We start from the raw sequence: 22,325 nt of genomic DNA on the forward strand, positions 1-22,325 counted from the left end.
CAGTACCATCTTTCTGGATTCCATTTATCCGTGTTAATAGACTATATCTAAGTTGCGGTTCATGTACACAATGGAGAGACAGCATTTATTCATCCATTTGGCTATACCTGGTCTAGGTTTAGGCATGCAGGCTCTTCAGTGAACCATGTGGGCTCTCTAGTTGCAGTATGCGGGATCTAGTAATACTTCCCTGACCAGGGATCGAACCCAGGCCCCCTGCCTTGAGAGTGTAGTGTCTCAGCCATTGGGCCACCAGGGAAGTCCCTCAGAGGCTACTTTCAAGACTTGGGGACCGGACACAGTCCTGCAGAGGAGCCCAGGAGGAATCCGTCCCCATGTCTTTGGTCAAGTCATCCTGGACCATAGTTACATCATCTACGATCATGGGGTTGGTACTGCTTTTAGTTCTCTTCCAGTTCTTTAACCATGACACCGTCTGAGTGATGAAGTCCATTCTTGCTGCTGGAGAGAGTAAAAAGTCATGGCTCACAAGGAAGTGAAATCTTACTTGTCCTGCTCTAAAGGACTCTAGGTTTGTAAGTTCTCTAGAGGAAGCATGTGGATTTCAGAGGCATCCCCAAGGAGGCTTTATTTCCCTCCCTTCTTTTCTTTTTCAAGCCCAGAAGTGAGCCTGCAACCTGAATTGGGCCCTGCGATCTTAGAGAAAATGTCTCTTTTCCCCCCAAGTCCAGCTGATCCAGGAGGAGAAAGATGGACAGTGTGGAAACCCAGGGCCACCGCTTCTGGAGTCTGCTTTGTGGGCAGCGTGCCCAGCGCTCTCAAGCTCTGACCGTCTTGTTTGGTTTCACCTTTGCTGGCGAGGCTCTGGGAGGCAGGACAGATGATAGCCTTCTGTGGAGCCCGAGAGTCAATATTGAAAGGTCTGTTTATTTTGTTGGCCTCCACCTGTTGGAAACTCTGTAATCATAGCCGCTCATAATAAGGAAGAAAGGCCAGCAGGAAATTCCTGTACTGGAACAGGGAATGTCTCCACACTGTTCCCCTGGGTGCCACGCCCGAGGAGCTGGCCTCTCATTACAGTTGAGAGCAGCTCATGGGCAAGAGAACACAGAGATGCCAGGAGAAGGCTGTGAGGATTAGAGGGGGCTGCTCAGGAAGAGGGGAATACCCCTCCCTGGAAATGTGCCCTGCAAGCCCACTGACTGCTCTCCCCATCCACAGTACTCGGGCCTAAGTGCCCCTACCCCAGCAGGGTCTCCCCACCTCTCCAGGCTTTCCTGCATCACCAAGAAAGCAGGGCTGGTGTCCCAGGAGCCCTGCCCACCTTCCTCCCACACCTTGCTCCCTCTGATGCCCCCGATCTCTCTGGCCTCAGTTTTCTCTTCTGTAAGATGGGGATGGGTAGATTTCACATCATGTGATCTGTAAGAGCCCTTCCAATCCTCAGATGCTGATGATAAGGGGCTGGGAGGAGGGCAGGCCACCCGTGCAGCTGGCTCTGCTCTCTGAACCACCAGCCCTCAATCTGTGCGCTGGAGTGGCACCGAGACTCAGAGATGGACACAACCGTCTTTGACCTTGGGGCTGATGCAAGCAGGCATGCCACGTAATAGGGATGCAGAAGCCCAGTGACGGGGTGGGGGCATCAGAAGGAGGGCGAGGGAGGCCTGACCGCCCTCTGAACCTCTGGTGGCCAGGGCTTTGGGGCAACCCTGCTGCTTGGGTGTGAGGTGGGGTGGGGGAGGCCATGAGTCAGTGGTACCCAGGTTTCATGGAGAAGCAATACGTGTGTGGGTGTTCAGTTGCTCAGTCGTGTCCAACTCTTTGTGACCCTGTGGACCGTAGCCCGCCAGGTTCCTCTGTCCGTGAGATTTCCCAGGCAAAACTAGGTTGCCATTTTCTCCTCCGGGGCATCTTCCTGACCCAGGGATCGAACTCCCGTCTCCTGCATTGGCAGGTGGGTTCTTTACCAATGAGCCACCTGCGAAGCCCCAAAGCAAGTACAGCACCTAGCAATTTATGACAGCATCTCAGTAAGTGTTTACTTCTGTCCCTCCTGGAACAGGGCTGAGTGTGGAGGGGAGGAGAGCAGAAATGGGGGGAGATAGAGGATGCTAATCCACAAACCAGCAAGGGAACCAGGAAGGGGTTCACCAGGAAGGGGCTGGGAGTTCTGCTGGGGCCAGTGTCTGGGCACGGATTCCCTGGGAAGGGAGCATTTCGGTGGGGCCAGGATGGCTGAGTAGGATATTGCAAGCAGAGAGGGATGGGAACGTGGACTCCAAGCAAAGCAAAAGTGTCAGCAGCTGGCAGGTGGCAGCAGCCAGTGTGCAGAGCGGGGCTGCGTGTGGGTGTTTTTGGAGAGGCTGTGAGGCTGGAAAGTTAGCTCGTGTGCACGGACGGTCTCGTGTACAGGGTCAGGGTCATCCTTCAACCCCACTGCCTCGGGAGGCCTTTGAAGCTTTATTAATATTTAATGCTTTATTAATTGGATGCTTTCTATTACACAAGCACTCATGCCCACAGTAGAGTATACAGAAGAGGTAGAGAAGTATTACTATAAAGGACAAAGCCCCCAGAGATACCAGCTGGGGGTGGGCCTGGATGGTGCAGGTTTTCAGGGAGACATGCAGGAGATGCAGGTTTGATCCCTGGGTGGGGAAGATCCCGTGGGGGACGCCATGGCAACCCACTCCAATATTCTTGCCTGAAGAGTTCTATGGACAGAGGAGCCTGGCGGGCTGTCCATGGGGTCTCAAAAGAGTGGGACATGACTGAGCACACACACACACACACCCCCTAGTCTGCATCTTCTTCCAGTCTGAGGGCAAGGCCCAGGACGGATGTACACCTCTACAGAAAGTCCTGGAAACATCCTGGAATGGGACAGCAGGCCTCCAGGACTCCGGAACAGAGGGGCCCAGGAAGCCCAACCAGTCAGGCAGGCCACTTCAGCCCCGCCCTCACCACCCAGGCTCCCTCTCAGGGCAGTCAGAGGTTGCTGCCAGCCGGCCCCACACGCGCAGGCAGATCCTGGAGGGCTCCTAGAGGGCAGTGGCTCCTGGCACCACTCCCACCTCTGCCGCTGGGGGACAGTCCAGCTGCTGGGGCCAGGGGCGTCAGGCAGAGCCTGAAAGCTGTGGGACTGCGGTGGTGTCGCTTGGGGACTGAGAAGGAGGTAGCTGCAGGTGCAAGGTAGGTCTGGAGCGGGGAGGGAGGGGGCAGAGAGGGGGGAAGGGAGGGGGAGGAGGGCAAGGGGAGGGGAGAGGGAGGTGTGGAGCAGGTGGGTGCTCCAGGCCCCTCTGCCTGGCCGTCTGCTGGGTGGTGGTGCTTCCTGCTGGGTGCCCCGCCGAGGGGGGCAGGGAATGTGTGCAGCACATGGAGTTCCGAGGGAGGCATGTGCCCAGGAAGCAGCTGGGCTCCCCAGCCCCGTCCCCAGGCCTGATCCTGGCCCCTCTATACTCTGAACCCCGTGGGGACTGGAGGAGGGCCAGAAGCCCCGGGGCTGAGATCAGAAGGGACCTCAAGGGCCCTGTCGTCATACCCAGCCTCTTCGTTTCAAGGATGAGGAGACCGAGGTTCAGAGCCGTGAGCTGCCTAGTCCAGGACGGCAGGTCTAGAAGCCCTAAGTCCTCTCCTGGGGCTCAGGGCTGCCGGGAGCCCATGCCGTGGGGCCAGGATGCAGCAGGCTATTGTTCTGAGTAGAAGCAAAGCCCTGGGAGGGACGGAGTCAGAAAGACAAAGAGACAGAAGAGAACCTCTCAGAGCAGAGGACGGTCAGGAAATGGGGCGTCACTTCCTCCCTGGCCGCGCTTGAGCTGTGGTCTGGCTGCGTGACTCAGCCAGACTTGGCTGCCTCTGGCCTGGGTGTGTGTGCCTGTGTGTGTGCACATGTATGTGTCTGTGTGGGCATGTGTATGCCATGCGTATGAGCATGTGTATACATAGGTACATGTGTGTGTGTGCATATATACACTCCATGCTACATGTTTGCTAAGTCGCTTCAGTCGTGTCAGACTCTTTGCGACCCCATGGACTGTAGCCTGCCAGGCTCCTCTGTCCATGGGGTTCTTCAGGCAAGAATACTGGAGTGGGTTGCCGTGCCCTCCTCCAGGGGATCTTCCCCACCCAGGGATCGAACCAGTGTCTTTGTCTCCTGCGTTGGCAGGTGGGTTTTTTCCCACTAACCCCACCTGGGAAGCCCACTCCAGCAGGTGCAAAAACCCTCTGGCTTAGGTGTGTGTGGATGTGTGTGAACGTGTGTGTACGTGTGTGTGTGCATACATACACTCCAGCAGGTAGGAAAGCCCTCTGTTCCATATGTCTGTCCCTGGTCAACACAGTGACCTTGTTGAGAGCCAATCCTGGAAGAACCCTGGATGAATTAGTGGCTCCAGAGGGCAGGAAGGGCCTAGGGGTGGGAGTCCCCGGGGAGATCAGAGCCCAGGAGAAGAGCCTAACTCATGAGGTACTGAGTTCCCTGTCTCTGGAAGAAATCAGCAGGTATCCATGAATCTTTTCATCAAGGTGTGGGCTGAGGGACATAAAACTGGGGCAGTGTATTCTGTACAGAACTGAAATTTTAGTTGGAGGGTCCAGAGTTTGTGCCCCGCTCTGGGTGGCATTAGCATGCAGGGTCAGGTGGTGTCTGCCCATCAGAGCTGCTCTGCCCATAGGTTTGAGGGATAAAGGAGGACTGTGTCTGCCCTCTGAGGTCCCCTTGCTGCTTGGTACTGACTGGAAAGGGTGATGAATGCCCAAGTCTTGGGAAGTTGGCAGGAGGGGTCACCTCTGTAAGGAGTGGATTGGGTGGCCCCCTGGAGGTGGCACTTCACTGCGCCTTGAGGAGGAAGCTGGGTCAGTGCATTTGAGGGGAGGGACATCACGGTAGAGTTAGGGAGAGGGATGTGTCTGGGGACCGCCAGGGAAAGCGCAGTGGGTGATGTGGTCAGGAGTGGACACACCAACAGCTTCAGCAGACGTGATGTTTTAGGCCTTGTCTCCCTTCCCTGCTGTTCTCAAAGTTGGATTTATTTATTTATTTTTGGGGGGGATTTGCTAGACGGTGCTTAGGTTTATTTATTTATTTTATTGGAGTATCATTGCTTTGGGAGCTTCCCAGGTGGCTCAAGTGGTAAAGAATCCACCTGCCAATGCAGGAGATGCGGGTTCAACGCCTGGGTCGGGAAGATCCCCTGGAGAAGGAAATGGCAACCCACTCCAGTATTCTTGTCTGGCCCATGGACAGCCCTGACGGTCTACAGTCCATGAGGTTGCAATGAGTTGGACACAGCTTAGCGATATAATTGCTTTACAATATCATGTTAGTTTCTGCTGTACAATGAAGTGAACCAGCTTATTTATGTAAACGTTTGGTTTAATGACCTTTGACACATGTACACACTCATAATTGCCAGCACAATCAAAACACAGAACATTAAAAACCCTTGAAGTATAGTTGATTTAAAGTATTAGTTTCAAGTGTCCACTAAGTGATTCAAATTTTTATGGAGTATACTCCACGTAAAGTTATTGTAAAATATTGGCTATATTCCCTGTGCTGTGCAATATATCCTTGTAGCATATTTATTTTACACCTTGTAGTTTGCCCTCTGAGTCCCCTGCCCCTATCTTGCCCCTCCCCTTCAAAGGTTGACTTCGCGTGATTTCACCTGTGGTTGCGTCACGTGATGGGGTGGGAGACCTGTAGGTTCTGTCCTCAGGGGCCTCTGCACCTGCTTCAGGCTGATCTCCCGTCTGCCTCTTTCTTGGATTGTAACTGCTTTGTCCGTTCAGACAAGGTCATCGGGCTGGATGCACTGGGTCAGACGCAGGAAGACCCTCTTGTAGGCCAGTGTCGAGGGTAGGTTCCAAAACCTACTCTGTCTGGGGGCACAGAATGACCTTCAGGGGTTTCTCTCAGCTTGAGGGATATGTTTTTTCTTTTGTGACACTTTCTTCAGGAGAAGTTGCCTTCCCTTCGACGGTTTGTTTTGGCTCCCAGCCCTGGTTTCTCAGAAATGCCAGCGGTTCTTTCTCCCCCGCCCGTTTGTTGACACATCCTGGTCAGGCTGGCAAGGCCGATGCGGGGGTGTGGCAGTCACGGGGTGGTGAGGGTTCTGGAGTCAGACCCTCCAGCATGGAGGCTGCAGGGAGGCAGGAGCAGATGGGTGTCCCACGGGGCTCAGATTCCAAGGGCCTCTGAACCCACGGAGCCTGTGCTGAAGGCCCCTTGTTTGCATTATAGAGCAGCCTTGTGGCTGGTTGGCGTTGCCCGATTGTCTGTTCCCGGGGCCCCTGGGTATGGGCAGCTCCGTGTCCTGCTGGGCCAAGGGGACAGGTAAGGTGGGCGAGACTTAGTGAACACACTGTGGGTGTGCTGAGCCCTACCGGACCCAGGGTCCAGCGCAGTGGACACCCGCCTTCTAGATCCAGGTTCCAGTGTGGTGGACACCACCTTCTGGACCTGCACGTGTATCTTTGGCCAGACAGCCTCCTAAACTCCCTTTCCAACTCACAGCAGCGCCAGTGGAGGTTGGGGGCTGGCTCCAATGGCTCAATTACCAGTGCAGACAGGAGGAAAATCTCCTATTACCTGGGCAATTGGCTGGTTTCCTCTTTGTTTACTTAAGAGGCTATTCTGTGTTGAGCTCCGGGATCTGATGGATGGATGGAGCTTTGCCACATGGAAGCTGCAGAAACATACACCCTTGCCTGCTGGCTTGGAAGGTTGCATGGGTGCTGAGGGAAGGGTGGGGAGGTAGACCAGCTTCCTGCAGCCCCACCCTGATCCAATGCAGAATGTCAGGAACCCCTTCCCACTGCACCTTGAGGCTGGATGCACAGAAATGCATCAGTCTCGGCTCCACATTTGGTCCTGTCCCTGGTGGCTCAGACGGTAGTGTCTCCCTGCAATACAGGAGACCCAGGTTTGATCCCTGGGTTGGGAAGATCCCCTGGAGAAGGAAATGGCAACCCACTCCAGTATTCTTGCCTAGGAAATCCCATGGATAGAGGAGCCTGGCAGGCATGGGGTTGCAAAGAGTCGGAGACAACTGAGCAACTAACACACACATTACAGATGTGTGTGTTACAGATGAGAAACTCAAGGCTCCAAGAGCTGGAGTAACTTGCCTGAGATCACACAGCTCCTAAAAAGCTGAGCTGGGGTTTGAACCCAGTCAGGCTGGCCCCGGGGCCACTGGCTCAACCCCGCCCTGCCCCTAGAGATGCTGAGTGCCAAAAACAGTTCTGACTGTAACCCGTCATGTGTCCTGGGAATTCAGCCTCTAAGCTTGAGCTCCTTCCCTCTTCAGTGAGATAGGAATGATGGCCAGCTCGTCCATCCCGGGTGAGTTCAGGGTGTGAAAGGCTCTATGGCCATGGCTCACGTCCCCTGCTGGTCATGGTGGCTTTGCCCACTGAGTGTGTTCTTGAGTCCTGCTGTCTAGAGGGTCCCTGCCAGGGTGCCAGTGTTGGGCCGAAATTCCTCAAAGGGAAGGGATAGAACCGCTCACTTAATTGACATCTATACTTATTGAGCCCTGGCTGTGCCAACTCATGCGAAGAGTTGACTCATTGGAAAAGACTGATGCTGGGAGGGACTGGGGGCAAGAGGAGAAGGGGACGACAGAGGATGAGATGGCTGGATGGCATCACTGACTCGATGGACGTGAGTCTGGGTGAACTCCGGGAGTTGGTGATGGACAGGGAGGCCTGGCGTGCTGCGATTCATGGGGTCGCAAAGAGTCGGATACGACTGAGCGACTGATCTGATCTGATCTGTGCCAGCTAAGGGTCCCCATGCATGCATGCTAAGTCGCTTCAATTATGTCCAACTCTTTGCAACCCTGTGGACCATAGAACTCCAGGTTCCTGTGTCCAAGAGATTCTCCAGGCAGGACCACTGGAGTGGGTTACATGCCCTCCTCCAGGGGATCTTCCCAATCCAGGGATTGAACCCTCAAACCTTATGTCTCCTGCATTGGCAGATGGGTTCTTTACTGCTAGTGTGACTTGGAAGCCCAAAGGTCCCCAGGGATCTGGTTTAAGAAGAGAGACCACAGCCAGCCAGCATCCCGGTCCCTGGGAATGATGATCTTCAGTGATGAGCAATGCTATGAGCACCTGCAGGGGAGCAGAGGAAGTGGGATGGAATTGAGCCTGGAGGAGGGCTAGACTTGGGCAGAGAGGACAGTGGGCAGTGTAGAAGGGGAGGGGATCTGTGATCGGACCGAGCATAGTGGACAGAGGCATGCTGCTGGGTGGGATCCCTTAGGGTGAGGTCTGCTTCACCAACTCACCCTGTCCATTTTCCAGCAGAGCTTTCTACTGAGGAGCTGCCCCTGGGGCTGCTATTGACTGACAGCCCAGAAATAGGCAGCTGGGTAACCCCCTTGGGCCCCAGCCTGTCAGGCCCAGGCTGGGGGCTTTTGCAGTCATAGGTCCCTGGGGGTATGGAGACAGACCTTTGGTGGCACCAGCCTGCCACGCCCTCTGGGGAACATGAGTGAGGTCATGGCCAAGGGTGTTCCAGATACTGGCCAGAGAGACTTCTCCAGCCGGGGTTTGTTTCTCTCTGGGGAGGGAAGGAAGTGGTGGTTTGCTGAAGGTCCTTTTTCTATGACCTGAGCAGGATGGAAAGTTCGAGGCTTTCTTCCTGAAGGCAAGGGTTTTCTGAACGAGAGAGAAACACCACCGTCCCCAGATGAGGACACAGGGTGAAGAAGAGGGGGTTCTTGGATGTTTCCTTCTGTTTCATCTCGATCATGTCAGAAATGACTGGGGAGGAACCATCAAGAGAGACACTGCTCTGCACACGAACCTTGTGATCTTGCTCTGCTGCTGTGGCCTCTGGTGGCCTTGGGTTTTCAAGCGTTCGGGAACTTGGGTTCCGTGGGCATTCTGAGGAAAGTCAGCTCCACGCCATGGAGGTCTAGACTTGCCAGGCCTTGGGTGCGGGGGTCTGGCGCCCCCGCAACATCCCACAGAACGAGGGGACCCTGATCTCTGTGCTGCTTTCATTTTAGTGTCTTCAGTGGGCTGACTGTTGGGTTTTAGGGTATTGTCTTGTTTTTTAATTTTTTTGGTAACTCGGTTTTTTTTCATCTGAGTAAAATATACTTGACATAAAGTTTACACTTTTAACCCTTCCTAAGGGTACAGCTCAGTAGCATCAGACATTCACAGTGCTACGTAACCACCCCCACCAACACCATCCCAGGAATGTCTTCATCTGCCCAGCTGCTCGGGTTTGATCTTGACCTTGACTCCAGGGAGGCCCCAGTCTCACTGTGTCTCAGCCTCCCTCCACACAGCCCCCTTGCCATCCGATGCCCTCTGCACTTGGGCAGTCTTTATGCTGCTGATTCCTGTCACTTTCTGGTTCTTTAATTCTCTGCTTCAGCCAATGGGCTCCTGTGAGACCGCCCTCCTTGGGGCTGGGTTCTGCGTTAAGCACTTCCCTGGTGGCTCAGATGGTAAAGTGTCTGCCTACAATGCGGGAGACCTGGGTTTGATCCCTGGGTTGGGAAGATCCTCTGGAGAAGGAAATGGCAACCCACTCCAGTACTCTTGCCTGGAAAATCCCATGGATGGAGGAGCGTGGTAGGGTCACAAGAGTCGGACACGACTGAGTGACTTCATTTTCTTTTCTTTCACTGTCTACTGTGTTTCTCCCAGCCGTCCTGTAGGGGATTATTATCATTATCACCCTTTTCAAAGACGAGGAAGCAGTGTCAGAGTTGACACACCCAAAGGCACAGGATTTCAGAGCCAGGTTTTGATTCTGGACTCTGATCTTCCTCCACCATCGTCGTGTAGAACCAAGCACAGCCAACCCCAACTCCCACATCAGCATCTGCTTTAGAGGGCTTTTAGAACCTGCACGGGTTTGGGTCTGTAATAGATGAACTATCTTCCATTGGGATTCTCAACTGGAGCCTTTAGCCAAATAGGACTGGTTTGAAAATAGCTTAATTATGGACCATGCGGGCTACCCTGGTAGCTCAGTCGGTAAAGAATATATATATATACACACCGCATCTTTTTTTTATCTACTCACTGTCAGTGGGCATTTAGGCTGCCTTGAGTCTTGGCCATTGTGAATAGTGCTATCCACATAGGGGTGTGTGTATCTTTTTGGATCATGGTTTTCTGTGGATACGCGCCCTGGTCTCTGGCGTGTTTCTTGTTGCTTGTCGTTACCCTCTCCATGAGCTACACTAGTCCCTGCTGTGTTGCCCTATTCTTAGATTTTGGAGGTGCATTTTTGCTTGGGGCTCAGGGTTCTGGCTTCGGTAGATGTGATATAACTCTGAGGATGATGACAGCTGGAAAAACAGCAAGGAATAGACTCCCACAGGAAGTCTGCAAATAAGACAAGGTATTAAATGCCTGCAGTGTGTCAGGCACTTTTTCTAGGACTTAGCATCCCCATTTTACAGATGAGGAAACTGAGGCTCCTAGAGGTTAAATAGGTCATCTGAGTTCATACATCTAGTTCTGGTACAGACACCTCCCCAAGGGACACTTCATCACTCTGATGCTGCTTCCACCCAACACTGGCTCCCTGCAAAGAGCTGCCCTGGTAGGTGGGGGGCCCTGCTGGATTCCAGAGATTAGTTAACAGACTTGTAGAATGGGTGCAGGATCCCCTGACTCCCCACTAGGTGAGTTGCCCCAGGCGCAGGCCAGCTGGAAATACAGGCGTGGGGAGGGCCAGTTAAAACATCTGCTATGGAACTCCTTTATAAGGAATGCAATTTTAATACATTGAACCGCAGCTCGAGTCAAAAACAAAGACCCAGAAAGGAACTGCTAAGGAAGATGAATGTTAATGAAAAAAAAAATGACTCGGCCTCCATTATGTAATCATACATTGCAAACTAAAAATATTTTTTTTAACGCACAAGCCCCATTTACTGGGATTAGAAATAGAATAAAAAGCTCTAATTTGTACTGAATAGCAATCAGGTTATTCCACACACCACATCTGAATTTCCTAACATGGTAGGGACTAAATCAATGTGGTTTTATGGAATGCTAATGCCCAACCCTCAAAAAACCTCCAAAACACAAAAGCAAAATGCTTGAGCACCTACTGTGTGCAGTGCTTTGTACTGGGAGAGAGAACAAAGCCCATAGGACTTCTTCCGTCAGCATAAGTGACCCTGTCAAGGGAGTAGGACAGACTCTATATTCTCTAGAAGGAAAGGGCCTTTGCAGAAAGCTTAAGTAGGTAGGCAAGAACAGAGCTGGGCTTGAAAGGATGGCAGAATTCAGCAGGTGGGGATGGCAGGGTTCTGGAAGGATGTTCCGTGAGGGTCATTCAGTCCATCTTAGTAGGCAGTGTCTGAGGACCAGACTGCATAGAAATTGAACCAAGGAGGTCCTGGCTGGACTATAAGATGTGCCTTGACCCTCCCCATATTTCTATGGGTGACCTCTTCCACCGGCTGGCCTCTGCTGACTCGGCTCACCATCTAAAGCTGTGAGGAGCCAGGAGGCTCTTCTAGATCCTCTGAACTCTCATCTTTCCTGTAGATACAGGTGTCATAGGGAGTCAAGCACAGCTCACCCTGCTTGGACACACGAGTGTCTGCTCTGGGGGTTTCTAGAACATGTGTGGGTGTAGGTGTGCGTCACATGGCCAGGCTCCGTTAGGAAGGAGGCAGTGTTCAGAACCCCGAAGAAGGTGCTGTGGGGCTGCAGGGGAAAGCAGGCAGACTCACTCTCAGGGACTTAGACTTTTCATACCACGTTATCCACCAGGAAAGCCAGACAAAACAGACGTCAGAAAGAAGAAGCCAGGTGGCTGCCCTGGTGGCTCAGATGGTAAAGAATCTGCCAGTAATTTGGGAGACCTTCGTTCGATCCTTGGGTTGGGAAGATCCCCTGGAGAAGGAGATGGCAACCGACTCCAGTATTCTTGCCTGGAGAATTCCATGGACAGAGGAGCCTGATGTGCTGCAGTGCATAGGATCACAAAGAGTCAGACATGACTTTGTGAATGAACAACAATAAGCTTATATTTTTTACAGTCCAGTGGTTTCCATCCATTCATCAGATTGGGCTCAATTAACATTTGCTTCCCAGGTCAGCACAACAGCTCCATGTGACGTGGGCACAGGCCTCGGTTGCTGTTCAGTCACTAAGTCGTGTCTGACTCTGCGACCCCATGGATGGCAGAACCCCAGGCTTCCCTGTCCTTCCCCGTCTCCCAGAGTTTGCTCAAATTCATGTTCATTGAGTTGGTGATGCTCTCTAACCATCTCATCCTCTTCCGCCCCTTCTCTTTTTATCTTCAATCTTTCCCAAACTCAGGGCTTTTTGTCAACAAGGTGGCTGCACAGTCTAGTTAGGGCCCTGAGGCTTGGCCAATGTCCTATATTCCAGAACTTTCCAGCCACCATAGCAAGACCCTCGGGTGGCAGTGGGAAGGGTCGGGGCTGCCTGGGACCTCAGTGATCCTGGACTCTGCTTCCATCCAGAGCGAGCTGGAGACACCCCCAAATCTACTGGGACTCTGAGGCTTGATCATCTTTAAGAAACAGTCCTCAGTCTGTCCTGCTGTTCAGAGCTCCCACCCTCCCTTTGCCAATATTTGTCCAGGGCTGTGGAGATCAGGTGTAACCGTGGATAAGAAGGAATGGAAGATGGTGGGAGTCAGGGAGTGTGGATGTATGTGGTCAGACTCCCGTGGACTGGACTTGTGTCAATTCCATCATCTCTCATTCCCTGAGTGTCTCCCATGTACGAATCCCTGGGCTGCGAGACGGGGCTATTGTTATCACCCTTCATTTAGAAGCAAGGAGCTGAGAAGCTCCGGTTGAGGTAGAATCAATTCAAATTCAGCACTCAGACAGCAAAGCCCGGCTCTTAGGGGTGTCAGCCGCAGGACCCTGGTGATGGTCCCTCATGTGGACGGAGCTCTTTGTCATGCACACAGTAGTCCATGCTCTGCTTTTAGGTCTTTACAGCAGCAAGGTGACCATCATGCTGGCTGTTATACAGCTGACTTTGCATAGTAAATGAAATTATGACTGTGGAGACACTCGGGAAATTGTAACATCCTCTACAAATACGGTATAATTGTTGACTCTGACTTACAGGTGAGAGGAAGATGAAATCAGAGAGGTGAAGGGGTTTGCCTGGGGACACGTAGGGGACAAAGGGCAGAGTAAGGATGCTAGCCCAGGCCCTAGAACCTCTGGTGCTATTTGCCTCCTTAAGCCATCAGGGGGAGACTGCTTTGGGGTTTATCTCTCCCTTCTCCATCACCACCACTTTGGTGGTGGAAACCCCACCAAATAGGTGCCAGATGAAAATTAGGCAGAGATTCCAAGGAAGACTAAGCTAGCTTTTCTTAGCTTGGCTTCCTTGTCCTAAAGGGAATGGGGGTGAGGTTGAGGATGGAACTGGGGACTGTGGCTGCCAGCGTTGGGGGTAAGGATGCAGAAGCGGCACAGAGGGGTCCTTTGTGTGCTGCTGCTTTCTAGGTGGCGGAAGAGCCCTGGAGAGGGCTGGGCAGGACTGGTCGTTTTGCCCCTCAGATGGACCAGCAGGCGTTTTATGATCTCAAAAAACTGTTGTTGTTCAGTCACTAGGTCGTGTCTTGACTCTCTTCAACTCCATGGACTGCAGCACGCCAGGCTTCCCTATCCTTCGCTGTCTCCCAGAGTTTGCTCAGATTCATGTCCATTGAGTCAGTGATTCTATCCAATCATCTCCTTTCCTCCTGTCTGACATACACCTTTAAAAACTGTCCTTTATTAAGGGTCTCTTTGTGGCAAACTAGAATTTTGTTTATCAGATATTGCCTTCATTTCCTTCATTCTCATAAAACTGTGAACACGAATTATGTTAAAATTGTGAGCGAAGCGGGAATCTAGGGTCCACCCCTGGGGCTTGTGTGTTCACATGCAGTATTTATAAAATAAAGAAATCATAAATATTTTGTTAGAAAGATCTTAGGCTTGCTACTGCAAAGATGAAAAGACCAGCTTTAAAGCATCAGCTCTGCGGTGTAGCCTCGTACGACGGGAAAGAGTGCCAGGCTTCTATCTCCACTTGAAGCAGAGGGAGGAATTCCGTGTGGCTAACGACATCTTATTTACTTGCTTGTTTATTAATTTTTAAAAAGATAAGGAGTAAACATTTATTCCACACCTCCTAGATGCAGAAGCTATGCTGGAAGCATTTATATGTGGTCGCTCATTTATTGCTTACAAAGACCTCGCTTATGAATTTTGAAGATGAGGCTATCAAGACTGTGAGAGATGAACTTGATCCAAATTTCCCAGACAGTAAGAAATGACAACTTGATATGGAGATAAATATGTCTGACTCCCAATTGCTGTTTCTTCAATAATAGACTGAGAAAATCTATTTTCATTTGCTTTGTTTTTCACTCCTTCTCAATCTCTGATCTTTCATATGGAATCTTTCTTCCTGTCTGAAATACCCCTTTAAAAATGTCTTTTATTAAAGGGTCTGCTTGTGGCACACTGGAGTTTTATCAGATAATGTCTTCATTTCCCTTATTCTTAAATGACATTTTCTTTAAGCCTAGAATTGTCAGATGACACTTTCTTTCAGCATGCCGAAGGTATTCTTTTTTCATCTTCCTCATGCTAAAAGAAAGTGTCATCTGAGAATTCCATTTAGCATGGACCGAATTGTGCAAGAGGTAAGTTAATTCAGTGGAGGTTGGCCTTCTGGACCTAGAAGCCTGGCCTGTACTGATTGGATTTTGTGAGCTCTCTGACCGGCTCATGAGATGCCTCAGCGGGGAGGTGTGGCTTACCCAGCAGAGATTATTCTGCTCAGCACCCCACCCCCGGAGGACGTGATGCTGTAAGTAGCAGGGAGCAGACAAGAGGAGATTTGCAGAGACTTCCTCTCTGAAGGAGTCATTTTATTTCTGAGAGTTTCCAAGATAGATGTAGAGGGAACCACTGAGTCCAAGCCGGCCTCCACCTCTCCATCTCCACCTATGCCACATCCAACCCCTCCATCCTCTCGATCCCATATCTAAACAGCTGGAGCACCCGTTCATCTGTCCCGGCCACAACCCGCTCAGGACACACCATTGCTTGTGTGGACTGTGAAAGTGAAAGCCGCTCACTCATGTCCAGCTCTTTGCGACCCCATGGCCTCTATAGTCCATGGAATTCTCCAGGCCAGAATACTGGAGTGTGTAGCCATTCCCTTCTCCAGGGGGTATTCCTAACCCAGGGATCGAACCCAGGTCTCCTGCATTGCAGGTGGATTTTTTTACCAGCTGAGCCACCAGGGAAGCCCTGGACTTTATACAGTCCTGTCTGGACTGTAATATTCCCCTAACTGGTCTCAGTGTATCCACTTCCTCAGCTCCTCCTCCTCCTCCTAAATTCATTCCCACAAGAAGCCCAGGTCACCTTTTAAAAATGCAAATCCTGCCTCTTGCAGCTTTTAGGTGTTACTTCAATGATTCCCACGGCTGCGTGGGTGAAGCCTCCAGTCCCAGCCTGCCCCCTGAAGCCTCACTCTTCAGCCTCATCCTGGCCGCCTTTGTCAGGTTACCATTGTTCTGGCCGTCTTGGTTTCCTTCCGGTTCTGAGCACATTAAAGCTCTTCTTCCTGAGGGTGTTGGCACCTGCCGTCTCCTCTTCCTAGAACGCTCTCCGTCCCCTTTCCTGGCTCACTCCTACTCATCCTACGGGACCCAATGTAAATGTCCCTTTCTTTCCCGCATCCTCTGTCTATGTCAGCCTTGCCGCTTCACGCTCCCTCCAGCAAGCATCTGCATCTCTCCGTGTCTTCAGCAGAGCAGGTACCTCAGTTGTGATCCCATAACTGACTTGCAGTTTCTGTTCATTGTGTGTGTTCCCCACTACCTGATGAGGGCTGGGCTCACAGACGTCTGTTCTTCACTGTCGGTGACACAGACCACAAAGCCCAGCCCGCTGCAGGTGTTGTTCACCTGGAGAACAAATATCCATCTGGCTTATTTAATCACATAATAATAATTATGAAACAATGATCCCATCTACCTCACCTCTCAATATATGAGAAACAAGACTTGAGACTCCCTCAAAAAATTTTATGTCCTTTGCTTTTACTGTAATAAATACAACAGCTGTCTACCTATCTATCCCATACATATGCATATATATACATACATATCAAAATTGTAATTGATATAAATACATATACCAACATATATACCTATATAATGTGTATATCTCTAATATGTACGTATGTAATGTGTATATGTATATATGCTGTAGCTTGTCTGAACCATCACCTCACCTCCTCCTGGTCTCTACCCCCTGCTTAACCTCCATTCCCAGCATTTAGGCCAGAGATCTCATCCCAAAGAATAAAGCTTCATCGCACCACTTCTGCGATACCAGAGGGAGGCAGTCCTGCATCTCCCTTAAGAGCCAGGAAAGCATTTACAGGGACAGTCCACAAAGCCCCTCTCCTGTCTCAGTGACCAGAGGTGGGTCAGAAGCCCACCCCCTACCACCCTCTGGAAAGGGCCTATGCTTGCTTTGACTGGATGGGACCCTGAGCCGAGCATAAACTTTGCTTATTCTGAGTGATCAACAAAATTGGAATCTTGTTGGAAAGGAGGAAGGGAGAAGGGATGATATTAGGCAGGTAACCGGGATCTGCTTCAAAACCTGACCCGGACCCAAGCTAGCAGTTGATTTCAGAAGCCCCAGGAGGAAAATTAAGTGACTCTCAGCATGTTCTCTCCCCTGAGCTCTATCATGAGTTACTCGAAGCCAAACTGAGGACACTTTCTTGCAGTCTGTTTCGCCTGCAGGTCCTGCCCTGACCACATCTGCCCTTAAGGAGGCTGACCCACAGTCAGGCCACTGGGCCACTTGTCAAGGGTGGGCGGCAGCGACTTGCCGCCCTGTCTGCCTCTCCCCCTTGTGATCAGTGCGGCCATGGCTCTTCCCACGAAGAGGGCTGCAGGAGGGGCGCTGGACAGCCAGAGCCCAGAGCCGGGTGTCCAGGGGAAACCCCAGGAAAGCCCAGGCAAGGTGAACTCCTTCTACAACCCCAGGTGTGGAGCTGGACACAGGGCTTCTTATGGTGAGAATCAGAGGTCCTCGAGGTAGATATGGTGGGAGCAGCCACCTGCAGGAAGGCTGGGCCACATGAGCAGAGGTTCCGAGCGATGCTGCAGGAAACAGTAGGTCTGACCTTCTGTAGCCCCTCTTTTTAAAAATCAATCATCGATCAATTATTTTTGGCTGTGCTGGGTCTCTGTTGCCACACTCAGGCGTTTTCTAGTTGCAGTGAGTGTGGGCTACTCTCTAGGTGCAGGGCACGGGCTTCTCTCGTCGCAGAGCATGGACTCTAGGCTGCAAGGGCTTCAGTAGTTGTAGCATGTGAGCCCGGCAGTTGCAGCTCCTGGCTGTAGAGCACAGGCTCAGTAGTTGTGGTGCATGGGCTTAGTTGCCCCAAAGCATGTGGAATCCTCCCGAACCAGGGATCGAACCTGTGTCCCCGGCGTTGGCAGGTGGATTCTTTACCACTGCGTCGCCTAACAAGTACTGCACACTGGGTGATTTCAAGCAACAGAAATGTGTTGTCTCAGTTGCTCTGGAAGAAGGAAGTTCAGGTTCAAGGTGTCGCAGGGCTCTGCTCCCCCTCTGGCCTGTAGGGCGGTCCTTCCTGGCCTCCTCCTGGATCTGGTGGTTGGCAGGCCATCTTCAGTGTTTCTCAGCTTTCAGTAATAGAGCTCTTGCCTGCACCGCAACATGGTTTGTCCTCGCGTGTATCTGTCTTAAGGTGGCTGTCTTTTTCTGAGGACACCGGTCGTATCGCGGTACCTTCTGAAGTCCTGGGGGTGAGGACTTCATTGTGCCTTTTCTTGGAGATCAGAATTCAACCTGGAACACTAAGCGAGCTCATTTCAGTGACAAGATTAGGATATGGGTGGGGCTGGGGTGAATACTTAATTGTGTCTCTTGGTCCAGGTGGAAGAGACGGGTGACATGCATCATCTCACCAGAGCCCCACAAGGACACACTATTCCTATTCCTGTTTTATAGACAAGAAAACAGTAACAAAGTCCCTCAGCCAGGATTCGTAACTTGTACATGGCAGACCTGAGACCTGAACCCAATAATTTCTGTCTTTAGAAACTCCTGTTTTATTCAATATATTACGCTGCCTCTGGAAAAAAAAAAAAGCGTGTGGCTTACTGTTACACCTCTCACCTTTGTGATTGTTGTCAGTGGTGGCACGGCGATAACCGTCATGATGAAGAGAACGTCTCTGAAAATGGGTGAAATGATGACGTACCCTGAAGGCACACAAAGAGGATGCTGTTTTGTTCTTCTGACAAAGGCAATGGCTCCTCCTTTGTGGGCTGTCACATTGTAGAGAGGAATTGGCTTCATCGCCCCCTGTGCCCAAATATCAGTGAAGCAAATTCTGCATGCCCGACTCTGTGCCAGGGGTGAGCGAAGAGACGAATGAGCCACATCCAGGTCCCAGGGCCCAAGGGACGACCCATTGACCAAACCTGGTACAGGGATGTGTCAGCCTGGGTCCTGAATTTCTTGACAAAAGGAACAAATTTACTGTGGAGCAAGGAGGTGAGTGGTTTCCTGTCTTGGGCCCACCATTGCTGATGAAGGAAGGAAGTGGGGACCGGAAGTGGAGGCTGTGAGTTAAGGTGTTGAGCCATCTCTTGCCCGCCTCCCAGGGGGAGGCTGACAGTCCTGGGCTCCGGAGACCGTGGGCTTCTTGACACTGGATCTGGCAGGGTCTAGAGGCAGCCAGAAGGAAGCCTGCTTTCCCCTTTCCACCCCCAGCTCAGCATTTCTCATTCCTGGTCATTCATTGAGCGGCTGAGCCGCGCTGCCTCCCTCTGGGGCATTTACCCTCTTCCCCAGTGAAGCTTGGGGGCCAGGATGGGGCAGGAGGGCACCTTCACAGGTCCCCGTGTTGGACTTTTGAAGTCACAGCCCAGCAAAAGCATCTGCAGGCCAGGGCTTCTCATCACGGAGACATGCCTTTTTTTTTTTTTAATTGTTTCACTCTATCTTCCATCTCCCCCAAGTCTGCATGCATCTGTCATCTCTGTGGTTATCTTAGAACAAGGGGGTTGCTTTCTATTTATTCTTTCTTGAGTGTAGCACTAACCGCAAAGGCTGCAGGGGAGGGGGGTGGGTGTCGGGGGCGGGGGGAAGGAGGGAGCCAGTGACTCTTCAAGCCCTGTGGTGCCGGGTGCAGTCGGAGCTGGTGGCGAAACTAACAAGACAAAGGTGGTGAACGCACCCCAGGGGCTTCGGGAGGATGTGGCCTCTGCGTCTGTGGATGAGTCAAGGGGACGAGTCGCTTTCTGGTTAAAAAAGAATTCGGAGTCCTGAGGGATACAGATAACCGGCATTGCTAGGGCCACAGCTGTGTGGACTGGCCGCTGGGGGGGACATTCAAGAGAAAAGTCCCCTGTCTGTCTTGTCCTTGAGGAACCTGATGGCAAGAAGAGGAGATAAATAACAAGGATTCACTGTAGAGCACAGAGAACTATATTAAATATCTTGTAATGAGCTATCCTGGCAAAAGATCTTTTAAAAAAAGAACATAGATATATACATGAGAAAAGTGGAAGTGTTAGTCACTCAGTCATGTCCAGCTCTTTGCGACTCCATGGACTGTAGCCCACCAAACTCCTCTGTCCATGGGCTCTTCCCAATATGAATGCTGGACTGGATTGCCATGTCCTTCTCCAGGGAATCTTCTCGACCCAGGGATCAAACCCGTGTCTTCTGTATTTCCTGCACTGGTAGATGGATTCTTTACCACTGAGCCACCTGGAAAACCCATGTATGTCTGTGTGTGTATATATGCAGTTTAATAATAAGGAATCTCTTGCAAAATTTACATGTTACAATGATTTCCTTTGGGGCTGCCTGTGTGTTTCATTCTGACTCTGATGTTCTTATTAGTGATCTACCAAACAGCTTTTTCCAATTCAACTTCCTCTCCCCACCACCTAAAGAAAAACGATATTGTTTCCTAGGGTTTTTAATGCTAAAGACTGAATGTGTGCCCGCCTCCCTCCGTGAGTGGAGTTTTCCAGATGGACACTTGTTCTCCGTGAAATTTTGTTCCAGGTCTCAGCATGGCCAAGTGTATTAGAATGTACTTTTATATAAGGCTTAGCTCGTTCACAAGAAGAACATACTTCCTTGTTTCCTTGTTTTCTCCGTTTCCACACCATAATTTAATTTGGCAGTGAGGTTATTTCCTTCCTGTTATCAGATGCAGACAGGTAAATGTCCTCACATTTTTTATCTCGTTGTCCTCTGCTCTTTTATTTCCTCCTGCTGTTTGTATGGATGGTTTAGTCTAACCTTATCCATCACGAGTAGGTGTGAGCATTGCCTGCCCCAATAAGTGTTCTAGGGCAGTCATGCGTGAATGCTTCCTTCCTGAAATAGTTATGATTTTGTTATAAGTGGCTTTCCCTTTTCTCTTTTGTATCACAATTATAGCTCAATGATGCATGTAGGTCAACTGACTTATCGAGGAATTTCATCTCTGGCAGTGAAGAGGGCATTTCCAAATATTTGTTATAAAGATGGGGTGTTGACTGGGGAGAGGGTGGGGTGTCACTGGGTGGAATGATCTCTGAGGTCTCTGATCTTCTTCTTCTGCAACGTTGAAAAATCAGGAGACGACAGACAGTGTGACTGGTGTGGAAACTGAGAATCATCCTGTGGGTGAAAGGTCGTGTCGCTCATGATGTCTGCCTGGATGGGAGGCTGGGAGTCCTTGAGACTCAAAGCACCGACTGCCTTCCCAATGCCTCCCACAATGCCCAGCACATGGTCAGTTGCTGTTGTTCAGTCACTAAGTCGTGTCCGACTCTTTGTGACCCCGTGGACTGCAACACTCCAGGCTTCCCTGTCCTTCTCTATCACTCAGGGTTTGCTCAGATCATGCCCATTGAGTCAGTGATGTTATCCAACCATCTCACCTTCTGCCAACCCCTTCTCCTCCTGCTGTCAGTCTTTCCCAGCATCAGAGTCTTTTCCAATGCGTTGGCCCTTTGCATCAAGTGGCCAAAGTATTAGAGCTTCAGCTTCAGCATCAGTCCTTCCAATGAATATTCAGGACTGATTTCCTTTGGGATTGATCGATCTCCTTGCTGTCCAGTGGATTTTCAAGAGTATTCTCCGACACCACAGTTCAAAAGCATCAATTTGTTGGTGCTCAGCTTTCTTTATGGTCCATCTTTCACAACCATACATGACTACTGGAAAAACCATAGCTTTGACTAGACGGACCTTTGTTGACAAAGTGATGTCTCTGCTTTTTAATATGCTCTCTAGGTTTGTCATATCTTTCCCAGTGGTCACATATTCTGAGAGACTAAATGCAGTTCCATTTGAAAGTATTCACTTTGATGTCAGTCAGGACTGTGTATGACTTTTGCTCTCTGCAGTGTAACTTTGTTAAAAAAATATGGAAAATCCATCAATAAGATGCAAAACATGAATTAATGAAGGTGAAAAAAAAGCACTGGCTCTCCCTAGGCTGGACCTCAGAAGCTAGGAAACTCTAAAACACAAAACAAAAACAAAACCTCACCTAATGCCTCCCCAGCTCGTGCACACACCTCATACCTTGACCCCACTCAAGATCAGGTGAGTCTCTGCAGTGAGGGCCAGGGATCTGGAGTCTAAAAACATCTCCAGATAACTCTCATGAACTGAGAGGGCTGTGATGGGACCCACGTCCCAACCTCCAGACCCCAGACCCCCTGAATTGGGAGTATGGAGTCTTAGCCACTGGACCACCGTGGAAGTCCCTCATGCTGTCCCTTTGCCTGGAATCTCCTCTGCTCCTTTCCTTCCCCCCCAGTTCTCCGTACCATGTAGGGCCCACATACCTACCCCATCCTCTGTCAAGTCATAACTTCTCACCCAAATCATAGTTCTTTATCATGTGCTGAAGTTTTCTTGAAAAACGTCCTTTATCGTATAAGCAGTATATGTTTGTCCTAAGAGAAAAGAGCTGAGAATATCAGATCAGATCAGATCAGTCGCTCAGTCGTGTCCAACTCTTTGCGACCCCATGAATCGCAGCACGCCAGGCCTCCCTGTCCATCACCAACTCCCGGAGTTCACTCACACTCACGTCCATCGAGTCAGTGATGCCATCCAGCCATCTCATCCTCTGTCGTCCCCTTTTCCTCCTGCCCCCAATCCCTCCCAGCATCAGAGTCTTTTCCAATGAGTCAGCTCTTTGCATGAGGTGGCCAAAGTACTGGAGTTTCAGCTTCAGCATCATTCCTTCCAAAGAAATCCCAGGGCTGATCTTCAGAATGGACTGGTTGGATCTCC

The 22,325-nt window shown here is 50.9% G+C and overlaps 1 protein-coding gene across 6 annotated transcripts in view; it reads left to right on the plus strand.

The window, feature by feature from the left end:
* Window positions 1–22,325, plus strand: part of CRACR2A (calcium release activated channel regulator 2A) — a 160,082-nt gene that overhangs the window by 34,269 nt on the left and 103,488 nt on the right. For 3 of the 6 annotated variants that reach the window (XM_002687891.7, XM_059887100.1, XM_059887099.1), the window contains exon 1: window positions 2,955–3,156. The exons of 2 other annotated variants lie outside the window; for them this stretch is intronic. The gene's annotated coding sequence lies outside the window, so the exon portion shown is untranslated. Of the gene's footprint in view, window positions 1–2,954; window positions 3,157–3,208; window positions 18,567–22,325 lie in introns of those variants that run through there. One more of the 6 variants, XM_010805626.4, reaches the window with a different exon arrangement.

Source organism: Bos taurus, chromosome 5 (genome assembly GCF_002263795.3).
Source record: "Bos taurus isolate L1 Dominette 01449 registration number 42190680 breed Hereford chromosome 5, ARS-UCD2.0, whole genome shotgun sequence".
In the NCBI taxonomy this organism is placed as follows: domain Eukaryota; kingdom Metazoa; phylum Chordata; class Mammalia; order Artiodactyla; family Bovidae; genus Bos; species Bos taurus.